A 23303-nucleotide genomic window follows, 5' to 3' on the forward strand; every position below is an offset into this window, starting at 1 on the left:
TAAATTAACTTGACAAGGAACATGGGTTATTAATGCTGTTCATTGATGCTCAGCTGAAGAAAGCAGAATTGAAGCATGAAATAAGTCATGTTTACCATCATTATCCTGGGCCCCATAAAAGGATCAATGAGGCAGAGGGGGACTCAACATTCAGAAGGGAGGTGCCCTTGATGTTAAACAGACAACAAGGAGATTGGGCACCCAGCACTTGAGTATTAAACAGGGTTGTCATCTCCTCTGGAATCATTGGACAAAAAGAGCAGGGGCCAAACCTGCAAATTACAAAACAGTGTGCCATCTGTCCATAAGGAAAGTTGTAGCTAATACTAGGTGCAAAATTCTCTGATTTTAGGTTCATAGCAATGAGGGACAACACCTTGCATAGAAAGGGCAGAATTCCAAACAATAGGATAGCATGAAAGAGACAAGAAGAGCAAGGAGGAGATTGATGCCAAACCCTCAACACCTAGTCTACCACTGAATGTGGAGCTATCCAGAGGTACCATTGAGGCCCAATGCTTCAGAAGACTGTACCTCTCTAGGTGGAATGTCAAGTACCTGTGACCTTGCATTGAAGAACATACACCTCACAACAGTGTTTACTATGCTCCGTGAGTAGCTGCCAATGCCATGTAGCATTAGACATCTTTTCTTCTGACTTTCTGACTCATTTTAAGCATACAAAATGGACCTTGCTACCATTGACCAGAAATCGGACTGGACCAGCCATATAAATGAAGTGGCTAAAAACGCAGGACACCGGATGCGAATCCATAGTAAGTATCCCACCTCCTGTCTCCCCAAAGTCTGTCCACCATCTACAAGGCACAAGCCAGGAGTACCAATCTGTCTTAAGGCTAGTCCTGCTATGAATTACTGAAGGCCATTTTTTAGCTGAACCAAGTGGTTTAAGGGTTGTAGATATTTGAGTGGAGCTTAATATCTGTTAAAGAGCCCTTATGAGAAATTAATGATCGATGAGCAAGGTAGCTTTCAGGCTTGACCTGCTGAGGATTTTTCAGTGGTCCCTCAGGATACCAACCATTGTTAAGTATTTCCAATATTGTTTCTTAATAAAACCCTTTCCCGTGGAGTAAGGAGGGGGAGAAGAGTTTTCCTGACAGCAATAGTCTGCACTGTAGTGCTACAGTGAGTAGAGATTTACTATGTGGTTAGTACATAGCTTCCATATTACTTTATCTGGTTCTCTGGAAATGTAAAAAAAGTCATTACATCCTTAACAACAAAACAAACATTTATGTTTTCTCATTATTCTTCAGCTTCCTCTAAAATTAGACAGAGGCACTTTCAGATGGGGGTAAGGAAGTAAAAACAATTCCTAATTAATTCTGTTTTCTCTGACCCTTTCCAGTTTCTTTTCATATATCAGCTATTGCATAAACAAACATGACATGGGAGGGTATTACTATAAAACCAGTTGAAATGCCACATATTAATTCAAAGTACAGCCTGACTTAACAGCCAAACTATTTAGTTATCTGCAGTGTCTCTTCTTAAGCCATCCCTTGGGATTAAGGATGACTTATATAACACAGGTGTCATAGTCATAATAATGGACTTATAAGGACAACATTACTGCACTCATAACAACTTGAAAACCAAATGATCTTAAGTTGGAAAATACACTTTGAATGCTGTAATCATATTGCGCAGATGAACAGCTCTTTGCAGGTGCACTTGACAAATTAGTCAGATAAAATACAGTTAAGAAAACCACTCAGTGCTACCAGTTCATTTCTCCCTCATGATTTTCTTTGTTTATCCTATTTTACATGGCTGAGAGTGCATCATGAAAAGAATAAATCTTGTTAAGACACTTTGATCCGAGACAGCTCAGCAGTACTTTCTCAAGAACAAGGATTGAGCAGTAACTGTTGGCCCAAGTGGTGATGCCCACTAAGTCTCATGATTTATTCTCTCTAACTCTGCAAGCCTTTTCTCTTCAGAAAACAATCCAATTTTCCTTGAAAGTTGTGATTGAATATGCTTCAATCAGATGCTCAGGCAGTGCATTGCATTAAAAAGACCATAACACTATAAGTCTATCAGATAAAGAATTAGGCTATTTGGCCCATCATGTCTACTCTGCCATTGATCATCACTGACAGGTTTCTCAACCTCATTTTCCTATCTTTTCCCCATAACCCTTGATCCTTTTACCAATCAAGAACTTGTCTCTCTCCATCTTAAATACAGTCAATGACTTAGCCTCCACAGCTTTATATGGCAATGCGTTCCATAGATTAACCATCCTCTGGCTGAAGAAATTCTTCCTGATCTCAGTTCTAAAGTGTTGTCCCTGTATTCTGAGGCTGCGCCCTTGGGTCCTATACCAGTGGAATCATCTACTCCATCTAGTCCTCTTAGTATTTTATAAGTTTCAATTATATGCCCCCTCATCCTTCCAAATTCCACTGAGTACAGACCTAGAGTTCACAATCACTCCTCATATAACATCATCTGGGACCGTTCTCATAAACCTCCTCTGGATCCCCTCCAATACCAACACATCCTTCCTTAGTTATAAAGCCAAAGACCACTCATAATATTCCACTTGCGGCCTGACCAATGCCATATATATTCTCAGCAGTAGCTCTCTGCATTTTGTATTCTTGCCCTCTTGAAATGAATGCTAGCATTGCATTTGCCTTCTTGAAACTGCCAGCTGAGCCATAATGTTAACCTTAAGAGAATCCTGAACTCGGACTCCCAAGTCCCTTTGTGTTTCAGATTTCCAAAGCCCTTCCTTGTTGAGAAAATAGTCTCAGCCTTTATTCGTCCTACCAAAGTGCGTAACTTCACACTTTTCCACATTGTATTCTCTTAGTCTATCCAAGTCCTTCTGCAGCCTCCCCATTTCCCCAACACTACTTTACCTTCCACCTATTAAGTTTGTAGATATGTCATCTACAAACTTAACAACAATGCCCTCAGTTCAGATCGTTAATGTTTAACGTAAATAATTGTGGTCCCAACACAGATCCCTGGAGTATTCAACCAGTCACCGGCTACCACCCTGAAAACGACCATTTCATCCCATTTTCTTCCTTCTGCCAGTCAACCAAATGCTGGGCAGTCTCATAGTTGATAATGGACACTTAAAATTTTACCAATGACCGAGGTCAGGCTAACTGGCCTATAGTCTTCTGTCTTCTGCCTCCCTCCCTTCTTAATCAAGTATATTACATTAGCCATTTTCCCGTTCTCTGGGACCCACCATGACTCCAGTGATTCCTGAAAAATCACCAACAATGCCTCTACAATGTCCTCAGCTATCTCCTTTAGAACTCTGGGGTGTAGAATTATGTTAGAATTCTATATTGGAGAATTATTATTTTCCACCTTCAGACCTTTCAGCTTTCCCAGCATCTTGTTCTTAATGATGGCCACTACACTCACCTCTGCCCCCTCACTGTCTTGAAGTTCTGGTATGTTGCTGGGGTCTTCCACTGTGAAGACTGATGAAAGGTATCTATTCCCTCCACCATTTATTCATTCCCAATTAATACTGCTCCAGCCTGATTTTCCAGCGATACAATGGTTCATTCCTGCCGTTCTTTTATCTTTTATATATCTTTAAAAAAACCTTGTAATCTTCTTTTATATTACTACCTAGCTTACTCTCATATTTCATCTTCTCCTGCATATTGCTTCTTGAAATTCCTCAGCTGGGTTTTTAAAGGCTTCCCACTGATCATCATCACATTGTATGCTTTTTATTTTGCTTTCAAATTATTCCTGATTTAGAACAAAGAACAAAGAAAATTTACAGCCCAGGAACAGGCCCTTCGGCCCTCCAAGCCTGAGCCAATCCAAATGTATTGTCTAAACCTGTCAGTCAATTACTATGCATCTGTATCCCTCTGCTCCCCACCTACTCATGCATCTGTCAAGACACATCTTCAATGAATCTACCGTGCCTGCCTCTACCACCTCTGCTGGCAATATGTTCCAGATGCCCACCACCCTCTGGGTGAAGTATTTGCTGCGTGTATCCCCCTTAAACTTTCCACCGCTCACCATGAAAGTGTGACCTCTCATTATTGAATCCTTCACCCTGGGAAAAAGCTTGTCTCTATCCACCCTGTCTACACCCTTCATGATTTTGTAAACCTCATTTAGGTCCCCCCTCAATCTCCTTTTTTCTGATGAAAATAAACCCAACCATTCAACCTCTCTTCTTAGCTAGCGCCTTCCATACCAGGCAACATCTTCCTAAACCTTCTCTGCCCCCTCTCCAAAGTGTCCACATCCTTTTGATAATGTGGCGACCAGAACTGTATGCAGTATTCTAAATGCGGCTGAACCAATGTCTTGTACAATTTTAACATGACTTGCCAGCTTTTATACTCAACACCTCATCCAATGGAGGCAAGCATATTATGTACCTTTATCCACTGTGCAGCAACCTTCAGGGTACAATGGACCTGCACTCCCAGATCTCTCTGCCCATCAACTTGTCCCAAGGATCTTCCATTCATTGTATAATTCGCTCTAGAATTACAGCCTAAATGCATCACCTCACATTTGTCTGGATTGAAATCCATCTGCCACTTTTTCACCCAACTCTCCAGTCTATCTCCATACTCCTGTATTCTTTGACAGCCGCTTATGCTTTCTGCTACTCCACCAATCTTTGTGTCATCTGCAAACTTGCTGATCATACCAACAGTGCCCTCTTCCAGATCATTTATGTATATTACAAACAACAGTGGCCCCAACACTGACCCCTATGGAACACCACTGGTTACCTTTCTCCATTTTGGAAACTCCTTTCAACTATTGCTCTCTGTCTCCTGTTACTCAGCCGGTTCTTTATCCACCTAGCAAAAACACCCTGCACACCATGTGACTTCACTTTCTCCATTAGTCTACCATAGGGAACCTTATCAAATGTCTTTCTAAAGTCCATGTATATGACATCAATAGCCCTTCCTTCATCTATCAACTTGGTCACTTCCTCGAAAAACTCTATTAAGTTGGTAAGGCACAATCTCCCCCGCACAAAACCATGTTGCCTATCACTGTTAAGCCCATTCTTTTCTAAATATAAATAGATCCTATCCCTCAGTACCTTCTCCAGCAACTTTCCCACCACCGATGTCAGGCTCACTGGTCTGTAGTTACCCAGAATATCTCTACTACCCTTCTTCTACAGGGGTCAACATGAGCAACCTTCCAGTCCTCCGGCACCTCACCTGTAATAGCCCCAGCTACTTCCTCTCTCGCCTCCCTCAGCAACCTGGGGATTTGTCCACCTTAACGTCTAGCCTATCCAACACATCTTCCTACTTTGTTAACATGATCCAGACTAATCAAACTGCTATCTCCAATCTCAAGATTCATCGTGTTCCTCTCCTCAGTGAACATTGATGCAAAGTAATCATCCAGAATCTCACCCATTCTCTCAAGTTCGACATACAGCCTTCCTTCATTATCTTTTAGTAGACCAATCCTTTCTCTAGATACATGCTTGCTTCTTATCTACGAATAAAATGCTTTGGGATTCTCCTTAATTCTGCTTGCTAAAGCAATTTCATGACCCGTTTTAGCTCGCTTGATTCCTCGTTTAAGACTCATCCTACTCTTCTGATATTCCTCCAGGGTCCGTTCTGTTCTTAGCTGCCTAGACCTTATGTATGCTTCCCTTTTCCTCTTGGCTAGTCATGCAATTTCTCCTGTCATCCACCGATCATGAATCTTGCTCATCCTATTCTTTGTCTTCAACGGGACATGCCTATCCTGCACTACCTTTAACCTATCTTTGAAAGCCTCCCACATATCAAATGTGGAGTTCCCTTCAAATAGCTATGTCCAATCCACATTTCCAAGCTCCTGCGTAATTTTGATATAATTGGCCTTGGCCCAGTTTAGTACTCTTCCCTTAGGACTACTCTCATCTTTATCTACGAGTATTCTAAAGCTTACAGAATGTGGTCACTGTTCCCAAAGAAATCCCCCACCGCAACTATTACCACCTGTCCTGGCTCGTTCCCCAGTACCAGGTCCAATATGACCCCTTCCCTCGTTGGACTATTGACATACTGCTCTAGAAAACTCTCCTGGACACTCCTTACAAATTCTACCTCATCCAGATCTCTGACGCTAAGTGTATCCCAGTCAATGTTGGCAAAATTAAAATCTTCCATCACCACTACCCTATTGCTTCTACATCTTTCCATAATCTGTTTACCTATTTGTTCTTCTACCTCATGCTCACTGTTGGAAAGCCTGTAATACAGCTCCAACAATGTAACTGCACCCTTCTTATTTCTCAGCTCCACCCATAATGCCTAACTACCCAAGGCCTCCATAATGTCCTCCTTTAGCACATCCGTGATATCATCGCTGACCAAAATGTGATTCTACCTCCCCCCTTTACTTCCCTCCCTGTCCTGTCTGAAACGTCTATATCCTGGAACATTTAGTTGCCAATCATCATGCCCTTCCTTCAACCAAGTCTTTGTGATTGCAATGACGTCATACTCCCAGGCACCAATCCAAGCCCTAAGTTCATCTGCCTTACACACTATACTCCTTGCATCAAAGTAGATGCATTTCAGGCCACCAGTTCTTTTGCGCTCATCTGCTCTCTGCCTTTATTAATGCTATCTTCATGATTCTTACAGTCTCCAGTCTCCACCTCGCTTCCATACTTGTTTTCTGGTTCCCAGTCCCCTTGTCAGCCATGGTTGCCTCATTTGCTCCTTGGTATATATTTCTTCTTCCTTGGCTAAATTTCTGCTGTGCTACCTGAACTATACGTAGTAAAATGTTTTTCCTCACATCATTATTTCTTCTTTTGACAGTTATAGAACCATGAAACAGTTACAGCACAGCAGACACCATTCAGTACATTGTATCACCCCAGTTGAATTAAGGTACCTACCCATTCTAGTCCCATTTTCCAGCATCTAGTCCATTGCATTGCTTCAGATCAAGATCCAAGTTCCTTTTCAATGGGGTGAGGATTTCTGCCTCAACTACCAAATTGGGAAGCACATTCTGGACTCCTACCACCTTCTGGGTGCAAAACCTTTTCTTCATGTCCCTCCAAAACTTTCCATAATCAGCTTAAATCTGTAATCCTGGTGTCTCCGAAGAGGGAAGCAGGTCTGTCCACACTATCCAAACCATTGATTCCTTTTGTACATCTCAATAAAATGATCCTTCGGTCTACTCTGTTCTAAGGATAACAACTAGTCCATCCAATCTTTTATTGTATCTGCAAGCCTTGGCAACATTTTTGTAAATCTTCTCTATATTTGCTCTGGAGCAATTATATCCTCCTATAATTAGTGACTAGAACTATACACACGACTCCAGCAATGGCCTAACTTGCATTTTATGTAGTTCCAGCATTACATCTGTGTTCTTGTATTCAATACCTTTTCCAAAAAAGGAAGGGATCCCCTAAACCTTTTTTATTACCTTATCAACCTATCCTGCAATGCTTGGGAACTTTGGACATACACTCCATTTTCTCTCACTTCCTTTACTCTTTTCAATATCATCTCATCTACTGTATATTCCTCTTTTTCTTCTCTAAAACATAATTGCCTAATTCCCAAATGCATAACCTTGCACTTTTCCAGATTGATTTCCATTTGCCACTTTTCCACTCATTGAACCAAACCATTGATATCCTGCAACCATCCTCAACACCATCAACTACATGACAATTTTTTTGTGTCAGCTGTAAATGTTATATCATTAATATATACCACAAACATCAAAGGACCCAACTCTGAGCCCCGTGGAACACCACTGGACACTGCTTTCCAGTTGCAAAAATATCCATGCATCTCCTGTCACAGAGACCATTTTAGATCTAACCTGTCACATTCCACTGTATCCTATTTACATGTTGTGACCAGTCTACCATGTTGGACTTTATAAAAAGCCATGTAGAAATCCACTACCTTAGCCTTATCAATCATCTTTGTCACTTAAAGCATTAAATTTATAAGATACAAATTTTCCTGAACAAAACCATGATTAATCTATGCATTTCCCTCACGCCTTTTTTGAATAATGGCACATATCCTCCAATTATCTGACAACTTGTTTGTATCTGGTTAGAACTGGAAATTGATCACCAAAGCATTCATTATTTCCTCCCTGGCTTTCTTTAATAGCTTGGGGTACAATTCATCCAGCCTTGGTGATTTATCCACCGTCAAGAAGGTCAGTCTCTCTGGTATTACCCTTCTCAATATGGTTATTCTATCAAATATTTCACCATCCTCCTTCTTAATTAGAATGTCTGCACTTGGTCCTCACTTTTGTGAAGATAAAACACTTCGTACTTTCACTGTTGTTCTATCATTGTCCTTTCTCATATTGATGCTAAATCTAACTATTTCCAAATTAGACACATACTTCTCCTTCGCTCCAGCTGTCCAGCTTCATTTCCTAAAACTAAATTTAGAATTATGCCCTCTCTAATTGGACTTGTGACATGCTTCTGAAAAAAGTTCTCTTGAATGCAGTTCAAGGATTTGTATACTGTGTAACTTTCACGCTGTTTGTATCTCAATGATATTTAAGTAGTTGAAGTCACCAACTATTGTTGCCCTACTAACTTAAATTCAGCAATTTACTTATATTTTTGCTCTAACTTTCTTCTATTATTGGGGCTTTACAGTCAGCTCCTAGCAATGTGACGGCCCCATTTTTATTTCGGAGCTCAACCCACCTAGCCTAAATTGATGCTTCATTTTATCATGTCATCCCTCCTCCCAGCTGCAATTGATTATTTAACTAATAATGCCCTGCTCCTTTCTTCTAGTATTCCCTTCTGTATTCTGCCTGAAAACTCCACGATGACCAGGAATATTGAGCTGCCATCCTTGCCCCTCTTTCAGATGAGTTTCCATTTAGTAATGATTTCATGTGTCTATGTATGTCCTTAGTTCATGTGCTTTGTTTACTACATTCTCGCATCTATATATCTACCAGATTCCTGTGCTGTCCACTTTCTAAACTTTAGTAATCTTATAATGGTGCCCTCCAGTTCAAATTCCTTCCAACAATGGGAACAGTTCTTCCTATCTACTCTGTCCAGACTCCTCCACACTTTGAGAATCTCTCCTCTCCATTTCCTTCTCCAAGGGTAAGTGCCCCAGAATCTATCCATGTAACTGAAGTTCCTCAACTCTAGAACTGTTCTTCTAGAGTATTCCTGCACCCTCCCTAATATTTTCACATCGTTCCAAAACTGGATACAATACTGCAGTTAAGGTCAAACCAATGTTCTGTACAGGTTTATCATAATTTGTTTGCTGTTGTACTCTAGAACCTATTTTAAACAATAGCTTATAGAATCATAAAGTCACAAGGCACAAAAACAGGCCCTTTAGTGTAACCAGTCCATGCTGACTATAATCCCAATCTAAACTCGTCCCACTGCCTGCACTTGGCCCATATCCCTCCAAATATTTATTATTCATGTACTTATCCAAATGTCCTTTAACTGTTATAAATGTTACCTATGTCCTCTACTTTGGCTGGAAGTTCATTCCACACACAAGCCATTCTCTCTGTAAGAAAAACACCCCTTATGTCTTTTAAAAAGATTTCTCCTCTCACCTTAAATATCTGCTCCTGCTATCCAAAAATGTGTTAGACAGATTTATATTTTTTCAGACCACTGGCTTAATTAAAATGTATCATCAGATTTATTGAGCAGAAACAATAACACAGTAAATCCTTATCAACTGGTATCCTTGCAGGAGTTGAAAGGATTTGCTTTTTCCTGGAATGGAGGAGCTCTTTATTTATGTGTATGACTATGTAACATGCATTCACTGAATGAACTGGCCGTTGCACATATGCATTTAAAGAACACTAAATTAGGGAAAATTAGGAATGTTATCACTGTATGAATTAACTGGACTTTTAGGAATTAATCTGTGTTGGACCTGCAAAGAAATTATAGACTGATTTACCAGATTTGGAACTGTCAAATCTTAATCAGAGGCTGTAAAAAAAAGCACAGCCACTCTTCTTTCATCTCAATGCTAAGAAGTATCACTTGGGGAAAATTGGTACGTGATCATTCCCTGTTTCTGTTGATTGCAGTTATTTGCCTTGCAACACCCTCAAGATCATTAGAAACAGGGGAGCATTTTAACTAAATCAAAATGTAATTGCTGGTGAAGCGACACTTGAATAGTATATTCTGTATAACTTAAAAAAAATTACAGTGCATAAAACACAAAGTTGTGTAGCCTTTGAAGGAGAGTTATTAAAGTGTCATACAACACGGAAACAGACTTTTCAGTACAATATATCTATGCCAAACATAATCCCAAACTAAACTAGTCAGGTGTAAAAATTTCAAAAATAGTTAGATGGATCCATAACAGAGTCTTATTTTGATCTTCGTCTGTTAAAATGACAGCTAATTTAAAGGTTGCAAAATCTTAGCATTAAGTAAAACCAAGCATGATCTGACTCAAAAAGCAGAATTTGAGAAACTAAAATGGAAATTGCTGGAAGAAGTCGACAAATCTGGCAGAATCTGTGGAGAGAAAGCAGAGTTAACACTCCATTCACAACTTTTTTGAGTCCTAACATCGCATGTTGACATTTTGAAACCTCCAGCAGCAAACCCTTGATGTTGAGAGGACTGAGCAAAGTGTCACACCGAGAAGGCTAAAAGGACCACAGATATGAAAAATGTTTCACTACAATTTGGGACATGGGACTGAGAACCGTGCTGGGCAGTTGTCCAGGGGCATTTGCATCATTTGATGTGCAATTTGTTGGAAATTCATCACAATTACCCACTACCATTGCTAATTTCATTATTAAAATTAACAACTTAACAATCTATATTAAACAGCAAAAAACAATAGTACTAAATTACTAAACATTAAAGTATTACCCACTACCAATTTATTAAAATAAAAGAGAAAGAAGAGTAAGAAATAACAACAGCAGTCCTTAAGGGTTGTACTATAACCTGACATCTTCAGTTTAGTAATCATCGTCCACACATAAAGCCCTAAGGTTTTTCCAATGCCTTCTTGTTTTCCTTGACTCACACCGCGATCACTTGTCCTTTCTGAAAAATTAAATCTAGCTTCCAAAGCAACTTGTCTTTTTCTTTCAGTTTGATTCTATGAATGTTGTCCAAACATATTTGCCAACATATTGTTGTAATTTTGAAATAATCTTGTGGTGTTGTTTTATCCTGTATTTTTAATGAATACTTGGGCTAACATTTCAAGTTGGACCTCACACCTTTTGCAGTCTTTACATATCTATGGTCCATCTCTTGATAGGGTACTCCTTGTGGGGTACAGATTGTACCACAATAGCAAGCTGTTCTTTAGGCTTGGTGATTTGATGATTATATGGACATTTGACCTAAGAGTTTGATCTCACATCATTGGCTCTTTAGTTCCAACTATTTTTAGATTAGATTACTTACAGTGTGGAAACAGGCCCTTCGGCCCAACAAGTCCACACCGACACGCCGAAGCGCAACCCACCCATTCCCCTACATTTACCCCTTTACCTAACACTACGGGCAATTTAGTGTGGCCAATTCACCTGACCTGCACATCTTTGTGACTGTGGGAGGAAACCGGAGCACCCGGAGGAAACCCACACAGACACGGGGAGAATGTGCAAACTCCACACAGTCAGTCACCTGAGTCGGGAATTGAACATGGGTCTCTGGCGCTGTGAGGCAGCAGTGCTAACCACTGTGCCACTGCGCCACCCACAATTTGTCAGCTCCCACTCTCTCCATGCTTTATAGTACAGTTGGTATATGTTTGGGATTAGCTTGAATTTCAAAATCATCCATTTCCGTTGTGCGGTTGCATTTCTCTTTCACTCGATAGGTCTGGATTTCTTCAAAGCCCTTGATCTAGTGCAGACCATTCAGTGTCCAAGTTACCTTTTCCATGAAATTGGAATGAGGCTTATATTACTGTCTGAGGATATCTCCAATGACTGTCATTTTTGAATAATTGCAGTTAGTGTAGGTAGCTCGAGTTTTGCTGTGCATAGTCCCCTTTTTGTGTTTTTGGCATACAGTCTATTGCATAGCGCAGGAGGTTTAGAATCTGTTTGGTTGCGATAGCAATTATTCAGTCAAGCTTATAGACTGTAATTCTGCAATGTTTCAATAAGTATCTAGTGATAGTACAATCTTGGGATGATATGCATTCTTAAAATGTTGCTCTTTTACAACGGTCCATGAGCAGCAATTTCTTCGTTGGAAACCCAGTTTTTGAGCTTCTTCTCCTAATCTCCCTCTGCAACAAATGCCCCCGGGTCAATCTGAGTACCAGGTTCTTCTCTGTTACTCCTGGAGGAATATATTCAATGCTATTTCCACTTAGCGTCCAGTTCTTTCTGCTGTTATATAAGGTCCACCCTTTATAAATAAAACGCAAGTCTTTGGTATTAGAAACGTTAATTATAAGACTGGCATTATCACAGTATGGGAAAAACAATGACTGCAGATGCTGGAAACCCGATTCTGGATTAGTGGTGCTGGAAGAGTACAGCAGTTCAGGCAGCATCCAAAGTGCAGCAAAATCGACGTTTCGGGCAAAAGCCGCACTTTGGATGCTGCCTGAACTGCTGTGCTCTTCCAGCGTCACTAATCCATTATCACAGTATGACTGGACATTTTTGAGATTTCTCTCCATTCCAGTGTGCAAGTCACTCAAGAGAAGTTTATCAGTGGCAAAAGCCAAAGTGGAACAGTTCATCCTTCTGCTGATGATTGTTATGGCCACTCCTGAGTTAGCTTCCTCAAGGGTGCTCATCAATGGGTCCAGTTCAATGTTAAAAGATATCAGTGATTGGGAGTTCACCTGCTTGACTCCTTTCTCAATTCTGACTGGGTTAGTTTTTGATTGGTTATCTTCAAATACAATTGTATCCTCAACATATAGGTCTGCGATTAGTTATATAAACCTTTTCAGTAGGCAGAATCATTGTGGTGCTTTAATGAGTAGTTTATGACCAACCGAATTGGATGCTTTTGCAAGATCAACAAAGATTACAGCCACGTCCATTCTGTTTCATTTGGCACATTTCATAATGTTTTCCAGGACAGTGATATTTTTATTGCAGCTTGGGTTAGCCGCCAGAAAACTCTTCTATCTTTTTAATCAGCAAACGTAAAGTCAAAGGAAAGCAAACAGAGGCTGCATTTACTGCTTGGAACAGAAATGACTTGCCTGTCTTTCAAATAACAACAGATTTACAGTTAATAAGTGATCACTGCACCCAGGTCCCATCCACTACTATGAGTGTTAAGTAAGCCCTGTCTGGCTTGAAGGACCTGATATTGCAGTGTTCTGTAATGTTAAAGATGATGTTTCTCCTATTCAATGTCCTCATAGTTCCACTCAAAGACTACACCCTCTATGCCCCTGCCTATGTTCTTCAGCCCACATCACATTCCCTGTCTAGCTGCACTAGTTGTGTAGAGAACAACATGGCAAGGTCATGTAGTACACTCTTGGACCTGTCTTAGGTGCAGAATGGTCTTGTATTACACTGTACTGTAATACAAGATCATTCCGCCTCCTGAAACAGGTCCGAGCATCAGAACCTCAAGTATCCTCAGGAAGCCAAATCTCTGCTCCAACGTTGCCCTGGTCGAATAATGAGCAACAATATGTCTGCACTCAGCCTCAGTCAGAGACTTGCGTAATGGATTCATCAGCCATGGTTACAGAGGGTAAACTTTGTCTCTCAGTAACCATTCTTGTAAGGCATTTGGACCATCAAATGCAGCAGGGACATGAAAATTCGTAACATCATGGCAGCTTCCTTGGTAGTGGGCGCCGATGTCTAGGAAATGGTACCAATGATCACAGATCATTGCTTTCTGGTGGTGAACACTGCTCTGTTATGATATGGCTCTCTTCATGTGATATGTAGACAGCCTATCACACCCTGCACTGGGGAAAATCAGGAAAGCTGACAAAGCTTGGTCTGCAACACTAACCTCATTATTGAAAAAGGAGGTGAAGTGGATGTGATTTGTCATAAAGTGCTTCAGTAACAGCCTTGATGGTGGGCTGAGTACAGTGAGATACCACGCAGGTCACCAGAATTTAGCATGTCTGTCACCTTGACATTCTCAGCCTGTGAATACTTCTTGTGGAGGTTTTGCAGTTTCTGGAGGTTGTTGTTGGTCCTGGTCTTGCTGATGGATCTCCTCCTCCATTTCTCTGAGCTTTCATTGCATCACAGTGACAGCAACAATAACTCTGCTGTGGCTGTATTAGTTAGTCACACTTACAACGAACCTGTAAAGGAAATATAAGAACACAATAGGCCCTCACTAAGTGAGCAATCAGCATTTACATCACTCACAAATGATGGTTCCTCCATATACAGCAAATCTGATAAGGAGGGGTATGGAATTCCACTACATGGTACATTTACATAGGGCCGTATTTAGTATAGACAGGAGAAATTGAGTGAATCCTTAGAGGAGTATAAAGGCATAAGAGTATAATGAAGAGGGAAATCAGGAGGGCAAAAAGAGGACATGAGATATCTTTGGCAAATAGAGTTAAGGCGAATCCAAAGGGTTTTTACAAATACATTAAGGACAAAAGGGTAACTAGGGAGAGAATAGGGCCCCTCAAAGATCAGCAAGGCCTTTGTGTGGAGACACAGGAAATGAGGAAGATACTAAACAAGTATTTTGCATCAGTGTTTACTATGGAGAAGGGCATGAAAGAAACAGATTGGAGGGAAATAGATGGTGACATCTTGAAAAATGTCCATATGACAGAGGAGGAGGTGCTGAATGTTTTGAAATGCATTAAAATGGATAAATCCCCAGGACCTGATCAGGTGTACCTGAGAACTCTGTGGGAAGTTAGAGAAGTGATTGCTGGACCCCTTGCTGAGATACTTGCATCATTGATAGTCACAGGTAAGTACATAGATTGGAAAGGTTTGGAGGGATATGGGCCAAACACAAGCAAGTGGGACTAGTTTAGTTTGGGAACATGGTTGGTGTGGACTAGTTGGGCCAAAGAGTCTGTTTCCATACTGTATACTCCATGGCTCTACGTTGATACTCATTTTGTGTACTGAAGCTATGGTCATCCTCACCTTCTGAACACAAAGATTGGTTTGATTTGTGGTCTTGTTAGTTTGGAATGCTGTAGCTATCTACCTTTTGCTTGTGGCTTCTCATGTTGTTGAATCACTTGTTTCTGCACTGAAGCTTCCAGTGTCTTCTACTGCCACATGCCTTATATATGTCATGGAAAGCTCAATTGGCCGAACAGCTGGCTTGTTATGCAAAGCAATGCCAACAGCATGGATTCAATTCTTACATTGGCTGAGGTTACCATGAAGTACTCTCCTTTTCAACCTCTCCCCTTGCCTTTGGCATGGTGACCCTCAGGTGAAGCCACTATCAGTCAGCACCCTCTACTGAGATAACAGCCTAATGGTCCAGTTGGACTATGGTGCCCTTACTTTTAGTCAAGGCATAGAATAACAGAGTAGGATGATAATACTAAAACTGGATAAGACCCCAGGTAACCACTGCTTTAGAATGCATACAGCTTGTTGCCACCAGATGAGGTTCTGCAATGTGTTACAGCTCCAGACATCATATCCAAAATGTTAAGCTCCTCAATTAGGAGTGATGAATTGGCTCCACTCAGTTAACTATAACAGAGTTAATTTGAAAAGGATGTCTTCTCTTGTGAATACCTTTCTCCCAGACCTAAATGGACTTATCTTTTAAAAGCAGACAATTTAACTGACCGTTCTTGAATTAACAAAGAATAAGTCATTAATTATTAAATGAAAGAAGATTTAGAATCATAGAATCCCTACAGTGTGAAATCAGGCTCTTCAGCCCATCCATCCATACTGGAATTCCAAAGTGCATCCCACTTAGACTCACCCCTTACCCGACTGTAGCCCCACATTTCCCATTGGCTAATCCACCTAACTCTTTCTTCCCTGAACACTATGGGCCAAACCATCTAGCTTGCATTTGTTTGGACTGTGGGAGGAAAATGGAGTACCCGAAGGAAACCAAAGCAGAAACAGGAAGAATGTGCAAACTTCACATAAAAAGTCGGCCAAGGGTGGAATTGAACACGATGTGCTGGTGCTGTGAGACAGCAGTGCTAACCATTAGTGTTGCAACAGTATTTCAAAACAAATTAGGAATAGGGGGATGAGTCCAAAAAGGTAAAAATAATTTAAAAATCAGATTCTGAATTGTCCGCAAACAGCAGATAATTGAACATTGCAACCATTGCAATACAGGTTACCATGAGTATTAACATTGGGTGGTGAATAGCTGGCTTCATGATCCTTGATTGGTTAAGATTCTGTCATTTTGATCCCTTTAAGTTGTGATTGAATTCCAGCATTCAGGATGTTGTCCTGATTCCTTATCAATTAGTTTGCAACACACAGAAATAGAGAGGTGACTTTACCTGCAACACAGGAGTGACTCGGAGATCGGGTGACCTTCCCACTACATTAACTTTCAAATGCAAGCAGGTACACACGAGAAGTTTCAGTGACATTAGTCCCCTCCAGTAGAGTTGAAACTGACTTTTTAACCCCGATCCTTGTGTGGTCCGCAAAGGCAAAATACAAAATGCATCTGAAATTTGGGACATGATCTGCAGAGAGTGGTTTGCTGTACAGCGGGGAGTTGTCAGCCTCTCGTTATCTTTGTAGTCACAAGAGCTCGCAGTCCAGTCTGTTTGAAATTTCGTTAACACCTATTGGTGTTGCGTCTCATCAGTCCACATGGATCTGCAGTTCTTGTCTCTGTAGCACCTCTCTTTTAAAAAACCCACCTTGGAATAAAAGGATGAAAATACTACATCTGTGATATTTTGGAGTTCCAACCTTTCATCATAATTAATTCCAGTTGACATGTTGCAGGAAGGATGTAATTACTTTAGAGATGTCCCAGAAGATGCTTATGAGAATATTGCTAGGATTGGAAAATTTAGGGTATGGGAAAGAATTGGATGGGCTGGAATTGTTTTCTTTATAACAGAGGAAGTTGAGGGGAGATTTAGTTGATGTACACAAAACTAAGAGTGCCTAAATACCGAAGGATTAGAGGGAAATTGAGGATAAAATCTTTTCCCTCACAGGAGAGTGAGTGTCTCAAGCTTATTGCCTAAAAGGGAAATAGGAACCAAAATGCTTAATGAATTTAAGAAGTATTTGGATATGCACTTAAAATGCCATAGCTAAGGTCCAAATCGTGGACCGTGGGATAAGGCTAGAGAGCTATTGCAAATATAATGAGCTAACTGACCTCTTTCAGTGCTGTATATTTCAATTAAGCTATTTCTTCTAATCTCCGAAATGGAATTAGATTGAAGACACTCTCTAATCAGGTCCTAGTAGCAATAAAACATACTGCAATAAATGACATCAAATCAACAGAGAGATCATTAAGCCTGTGGGAAATAAAAATAAATTGACTGTTTAGGAGGTAGCTAAGGTCCATTTCAAATTAATTATTTGATATAATGATGAAGGAGCACTATCTTTCACCTAAAATAGACAAAATTCGATTTGGGAGTGCTTACTGCTTGAAATGAGATACAAATTGTGCAAATTCCTCCATTTGTATGTATTGGCAGCTCTCCTTGAAGAGTACAAAATTTACTCAAGTATTTATTTTTACAAAAAGACATTTCACTTGGCATAGCGTTTGAGATCGAACACTTCTCCAGGCCTCATGCTGGTAAATATTTAAGGGCTTTAATGGGGTAGGCAGCAGTAACTAGCATGAGGCTTGCAATGCATGATGACCTGTGTACTTTGACTGCAATGCAAGCAGCATGCCAAATTCATATTGTCTACTCATTTGAATGATTACTGCACACAGCCAACATCAACTGTGCTGTTTATTGCATGCCTCAGCAGGGGACCTAACTCTTAACTTCAAACCATTTCTAAAATCTAGATTGCACTTCTGAAAAAGGTGGTGAATTATGCCTGAAGATTATGCTGGCACAAGAAGTGAATCTAACATGGGAAACAGTGAAGGATAGCACAATATAGGAGAGAGTAGACTCCAACATTTTAGGATAGGCATCATGAGCATTGGAGGTGGAGTGAAAAGTGAAAGACATGACCTATGTCTGTAGGTACAGGAGGATCTCCAGGCACGGGCTAAAAGGCAATAGGCACAGATGACTATAGAGGTTAATAGCAAGAGTTTAGCCCCAAGGAATTGGATGCAAAAAAGTCCAATGATCTTTCAATAACTTTGGAGGTGAATGAAATCTCTAGCTCAAAACCAACAGGTGTGACAGAGCCCAATTTCATCATCAGAGACCTAACACTTTCACAAGTGTGAGAACATAAATAGAGATGAGTCTGTCCTCATGCTGATGAATAACAATGTTTTACTTACTGTTTACACTATATATATAAGTAGCTAGGAGAGTGCGATTTTTGAATGGTACTGGCTTGGTCCTAGTTCAATAAGTACCTCATGACAGCAGCCATCATCACCATAACAGGAAAACAGGAGTAAAAAAAGGTCTTGCACCACTTGTGTAGAACACTGGTGAGGCTGCACCAGCAGAAGTGTACCAGGTCTGGTCCTCTTGTTTAGGAAAGGACATGCTTCCCACAGAGAGGCTAGTGGGACTTTCCTATGAAGAGACGTTGAAGAGAACTGGACTTGTAGTCTCTGGAGTTCAGAAGAATGAAAAGAGAGTTCCAAAAGATATACAAAATTCTTACAAGGATAGGCACAGTAAAATGCAGAAAAGATGTTTCTCCTGGCTGTTGTGTTTAAAACTGAGGGACACAGTCTCCAGGCCAGCCATTTAGGGTTGAAATGAGAAGGAATCTCTCCACTCAGAGGTTGGCGAATCTTTAGAATTCTCTACTTCAGAACACTGAGGAAGTTCAACTATTATGTAATTTGAAGGCAGAAACAAATTAGATAGTTACTAATGACATCAAGGGATATGAGGATAGCACAAGAATGAGGTAGATGACCAGCCATGACCTAGAATGGTGGGGCAGGCTTGAGCAGCTGAATGGCCTATTCCTGTTCCTATGTTTCTTTGATATATACTATTCATCAGCAGAATGGGACTTATCCATGGTCCCCATCTCCCTCCTCATGTCTTTCATTCTAACACTTGGAATAATTTTTGGTTTGTCATTAACATTTCTCTTAACTTTTAATTGTTAACATTTATCGTAACATTTAGCCATTGACATTTTCTTCATTCCATTTCTCTACCTGAAGCCTCAATGAAACGTCAGTCTGTCTTCTGTTTTACACAGATATGGACCCAGGGTTTGGTATTGGAATCCATCAGTTGAGTGATTATGGATAGTGGTCGGAAATCCCCAAAGCACAGCTGTTACGATGTATGTAGACATCTCAGATGTTTCTTCCCATTTCTAGATTCTAGACTCTCAAAAACAATAAACATGTGCCAAAGAATCAAGTGGGCTATGTTGAGCATCCAAAAGGCATAAAGTCATAGCATTGTACACTGTATTTTTTTTTTATCTGTTAGATCTTTTAAACTGCAACACAATTAAAGTTTCATGCAGCTGAATCTTATGGTATTTTGGCTGAGCATCAATTTGTTGACTTTCATGAAGGGTTTCTCTCTGGGAAGTCGAGCAAAATTTATCACCATATTGTCCCAGATTCATATCATTAACAATGTATCGCACACCTACGGTGCCCCACTTATCGGATGCAACCCTGATTCGATCGTTTTCCTGTAGCTGGAAGGATTTACCACTCGCCAGATATCCAGGAATAGATTGGCACCCCTGGCACAGTGCCATCTTTAAACCTTGGCCAAGCCTCTTGCCAAGCATTAGCATAAGGAGCTTCCCTACACCAGCAATGCAATGACCAGCAGCCCCTGAACACAGGCTGCTCATGGAAAAGAGCTGGCACAGCTGAAACAACTCTGCACACAACCAACACAGTGATTGTGACACAGCTCTACTTTCTGACTACGGTCTCTGTCTAATCACCAGGCCATACTCTAGTCTATCCTTAGGCACATCCCACTGTACCACCCTCTCTGAGTCACTGCTACACTGTTTCCAATCAGTGAGCACCATCACAGGCAGGCAGGCATTCAGAATTTCCAAAGATGACCTTTTATTTGCAGTCATCAAAACAAAACAGATAAAATGAATAAAGGCTGCAGTTTTCCCCCACAATGCCAGTTAAAATCTACCATGATGGTCTGCTGCACCCAGCTTCCATCTACTGGTACTGAGTGTCAATATAATCATGTTTGGTTTGTACCAACTGACCCGGCTGAGTTTTGTTATATACAAGGTGTACTTTGTCCCATTCAATGTCCTCCTAGGAAGACTCTTCCTGTTCATCCAGTTCCTCAGCACCTGTCACGTAGACTTATTGCCTGTTCCAATAGTGAAAACCCCAGCATGCCAGGGTGGTGCAGCACACTCTGTCTGGCCTACACTGGAGACACCCCTCAGACTGGTCCAAGCAGTCTACTCCACCAGAGCCCTGGTCAAAAAATGGGCAACATCGTATCTACGCTCAGGGGATAATGCAATTAATGCAATGATAATATGAGCCATGGTCACAGTGGTAGCCCTTGTCATGGAGTCATTGAGATGTACAGCATGGAAACAGAGCCTTCAGTGAAACTCATCTATGTCGACCAGATTTCCTAAATGAATTCAGTCCCATTTGCCAGCATTTGGCTCATATCCCTCTAAACCCTTCCTATTCATGTACCCATATTTTAAATGTTGTAACTGGATGAGCCTCCGTCACCTCCTCTGGCAGCTCATTCCATACATACACCACCCTCTGCGTGAATATGTTGCCAATTAGGCCCCCTTTAAATCTTTCCCTTCTCATCATAAACCTATGCCCTCTAGTTTTGGACTCCCCCATCTCAGGGAAAAGACCTTTGCTTTTGACCTATTTATGTCCTATCCATCCTAGCCCTGTAACCTGTTTCATAAGTTACCTGGGACCTCAAACACACCAAGTGCATGAGAGTGCTCCAGGATATAGGAGCCGTTCAGGAGTGACATCCAGAAGTGACAGTGATATTAATGGATGAATTCTGCAGCATTGTGATCCTGTCCTCTCAGTGCCAGATGTACATCCTGCATATCAAGAAACCAGCCAAGTTTCCAAATCCTCAGTCTCTGTGATGGCTTGCTGTTACTCCAGGGTTTGCTCCTCCTGCATCCCCCTTCACTCTCTTAACACTGCGACCAAAATCCCAACAGCACTCTGACTGTGGCCCCACCACAGCTCCTGTGACTGACACCAATGTGGGGAACATAAGACACAAAATAGGTTCTTCAACCTGGGAAAGGTCAATGATAACATACCCTGCAAATGCTGGCTGCACAGACTCCATACAATAAGACTTGCACCTATGTGGAGTTTGCACATTCTCCCCATGTCTGCGTTGGTTTCCTCTGGGTGCTAGGTGCATTAGTCAGAGAGAAATGGGTCTAGGTGGGTTACTCTTCGGAGGATCAGTGTGGACTGCTTGGGCTGAAAGGCCTGTTTCCACATAGTAGAGAATCTAGTCTAATCTGTGCTCCAACAGTGAGGGCCATATCAAGACATTCTCAAGGCTCTGGAATAGTCATAGTTATGGCAGAGGATGTTATCATATTCACAGTGTAGTTATTAAAGAGATTGTTCATGGCCTATACCCGAGGATGTGTCACAATCACTATGTTGGTTGTGTGCAGTATCCTCCTCTTTTTTAAGAGTCCATGGTATTGGGCCTGCTTCATTGAAATCTTGTTGACTGGCATTTGAACTACAAACACTTTCACACTGCATGCATTTCACATGCTCAATGATGTGATGAAAAATAAATTGTACCTACATTTTGCAAATTCATGATTGATGCCTTTACCCCCTCAATATCCTCCTGTAAAGCAAAAGTGGAGCCTAAGATTATGCCCATCAAACTAACACTGACCCTGCCCATCGTCAGCAATGGCCCCAGCTATTTTCTAGTTGCATGTCTCGTCTAGCAAACAGCAAGTGCTAGAAGGGAACACAGATTGCGTTGGACATCCTCAATACCAGGCTCAGCCTATATTTCTTGGACAGCCCATTTCTACCAACTTCCCCAACCCTGCCCCTCCAAATAGAAACCCACCAGACCTGAACCTGATGTTAGATTTTAATGATACCCAGAGTCTAGATTAGAATGGTGGGGGAAAAGCACAGCAGGTCAGACAGCATCTGAGGAGCAGGAAACTCGACGTTTCGGGCAAAAACCTTTCATCAGGAATAGAGGCAGGGAGCCTGCAGAGTGGAGAGATAAATGGGAGGGCGTGGGGGAGATGGAGAGAAAGTAGCATAGTGTACAATAGGTGAATGGGGGTGGGGATGGGGGTGATAGGTCAGGGAGAATGGTGGGGTGGATAGGTGGAAAGGAAGATAGGCAGGTAGGACAAGTCATGAGGGTGGTGCTGAGCTGGAAGGCTGGAGCTGGGGTGAGGTGGGGGAAGGGGAAATGAGGAAACTGGTAAAATCCACATTGATGCCATGGGTTTGAAGTGTTCCGAGGCGGAAGATGAGGCATTCTTCCTCCAGGCGTCGGGTGGTGAGGGAGCGGCGGTGGAGGAGGCCCAGGACCTGCATGTCCTCGGCAGAGTGGGAGGGGGAGTTGAAATGTTGGGCCATGGGGAAGTAGGGTTGCTTGGTGCTGGTGTCCTGGAGATGTTCCCTAAAGCGCTCTGCAAGAAGGTGTCCAGTTGTCCCAATGTAGGGGAGACTACATCTGAAGCAACGGATACAATAAATTACACTGATGGATGTGCAGGTGAAACTTTGATGGACGTGGAAGGCTCCTTTGGGGCCTTGGATGGAGGTGAGGGAGGAGGTGTGGGCACAGGTTTTGCAATTCCTGTGGTGGCAGGGGAAGGTGCCAGGATGGGAGGGTGGGTTGTTGGGGTGCGTGGACCTGACCAGGTAGTCACGGAGGGAACGGTCTTTACGGAAAGGGGTGGAGAGAGAAATATATCCCTGGTGGTGGGGTCCGTTTGGAGGTGGCAGAAATGTCAGCGGATGGTGTGGTTTTTGCGAAGGTTGGTAGGGTGGAAGGTGAGCACTAGGGGGGTTCTGTCCTTGTTACGGTTGGAGGGGTGGGGTTTGAGGGTGGAGGGGCAGGATGTGGATGAGATGCGTTGGAGGGCATCTTCAACCACGTGGGAGGGGAAATTACAGTCTCTAAAGAAGGAGTCCGTCTGATGTGTTCTGTGATGGAACT

The sequence above is a fragment of the Hemiscyllium ocellatum genome, chromosome 6 (genome assembly GCF_020745735.1).
Source record: "Hemiscyllium ocellatum isolate sHemOce1 chromosome 6, sHemOce1.pat.X.cur, whole genome shotgun sequence".
Lineage (NCBI taxonomy): Eukaryota > Metazoa > Chordata > Chondrichthyes > Orectolobiformes > Hemiscylliidae > Hemiscyllium > Hemiscyllium ocellatum.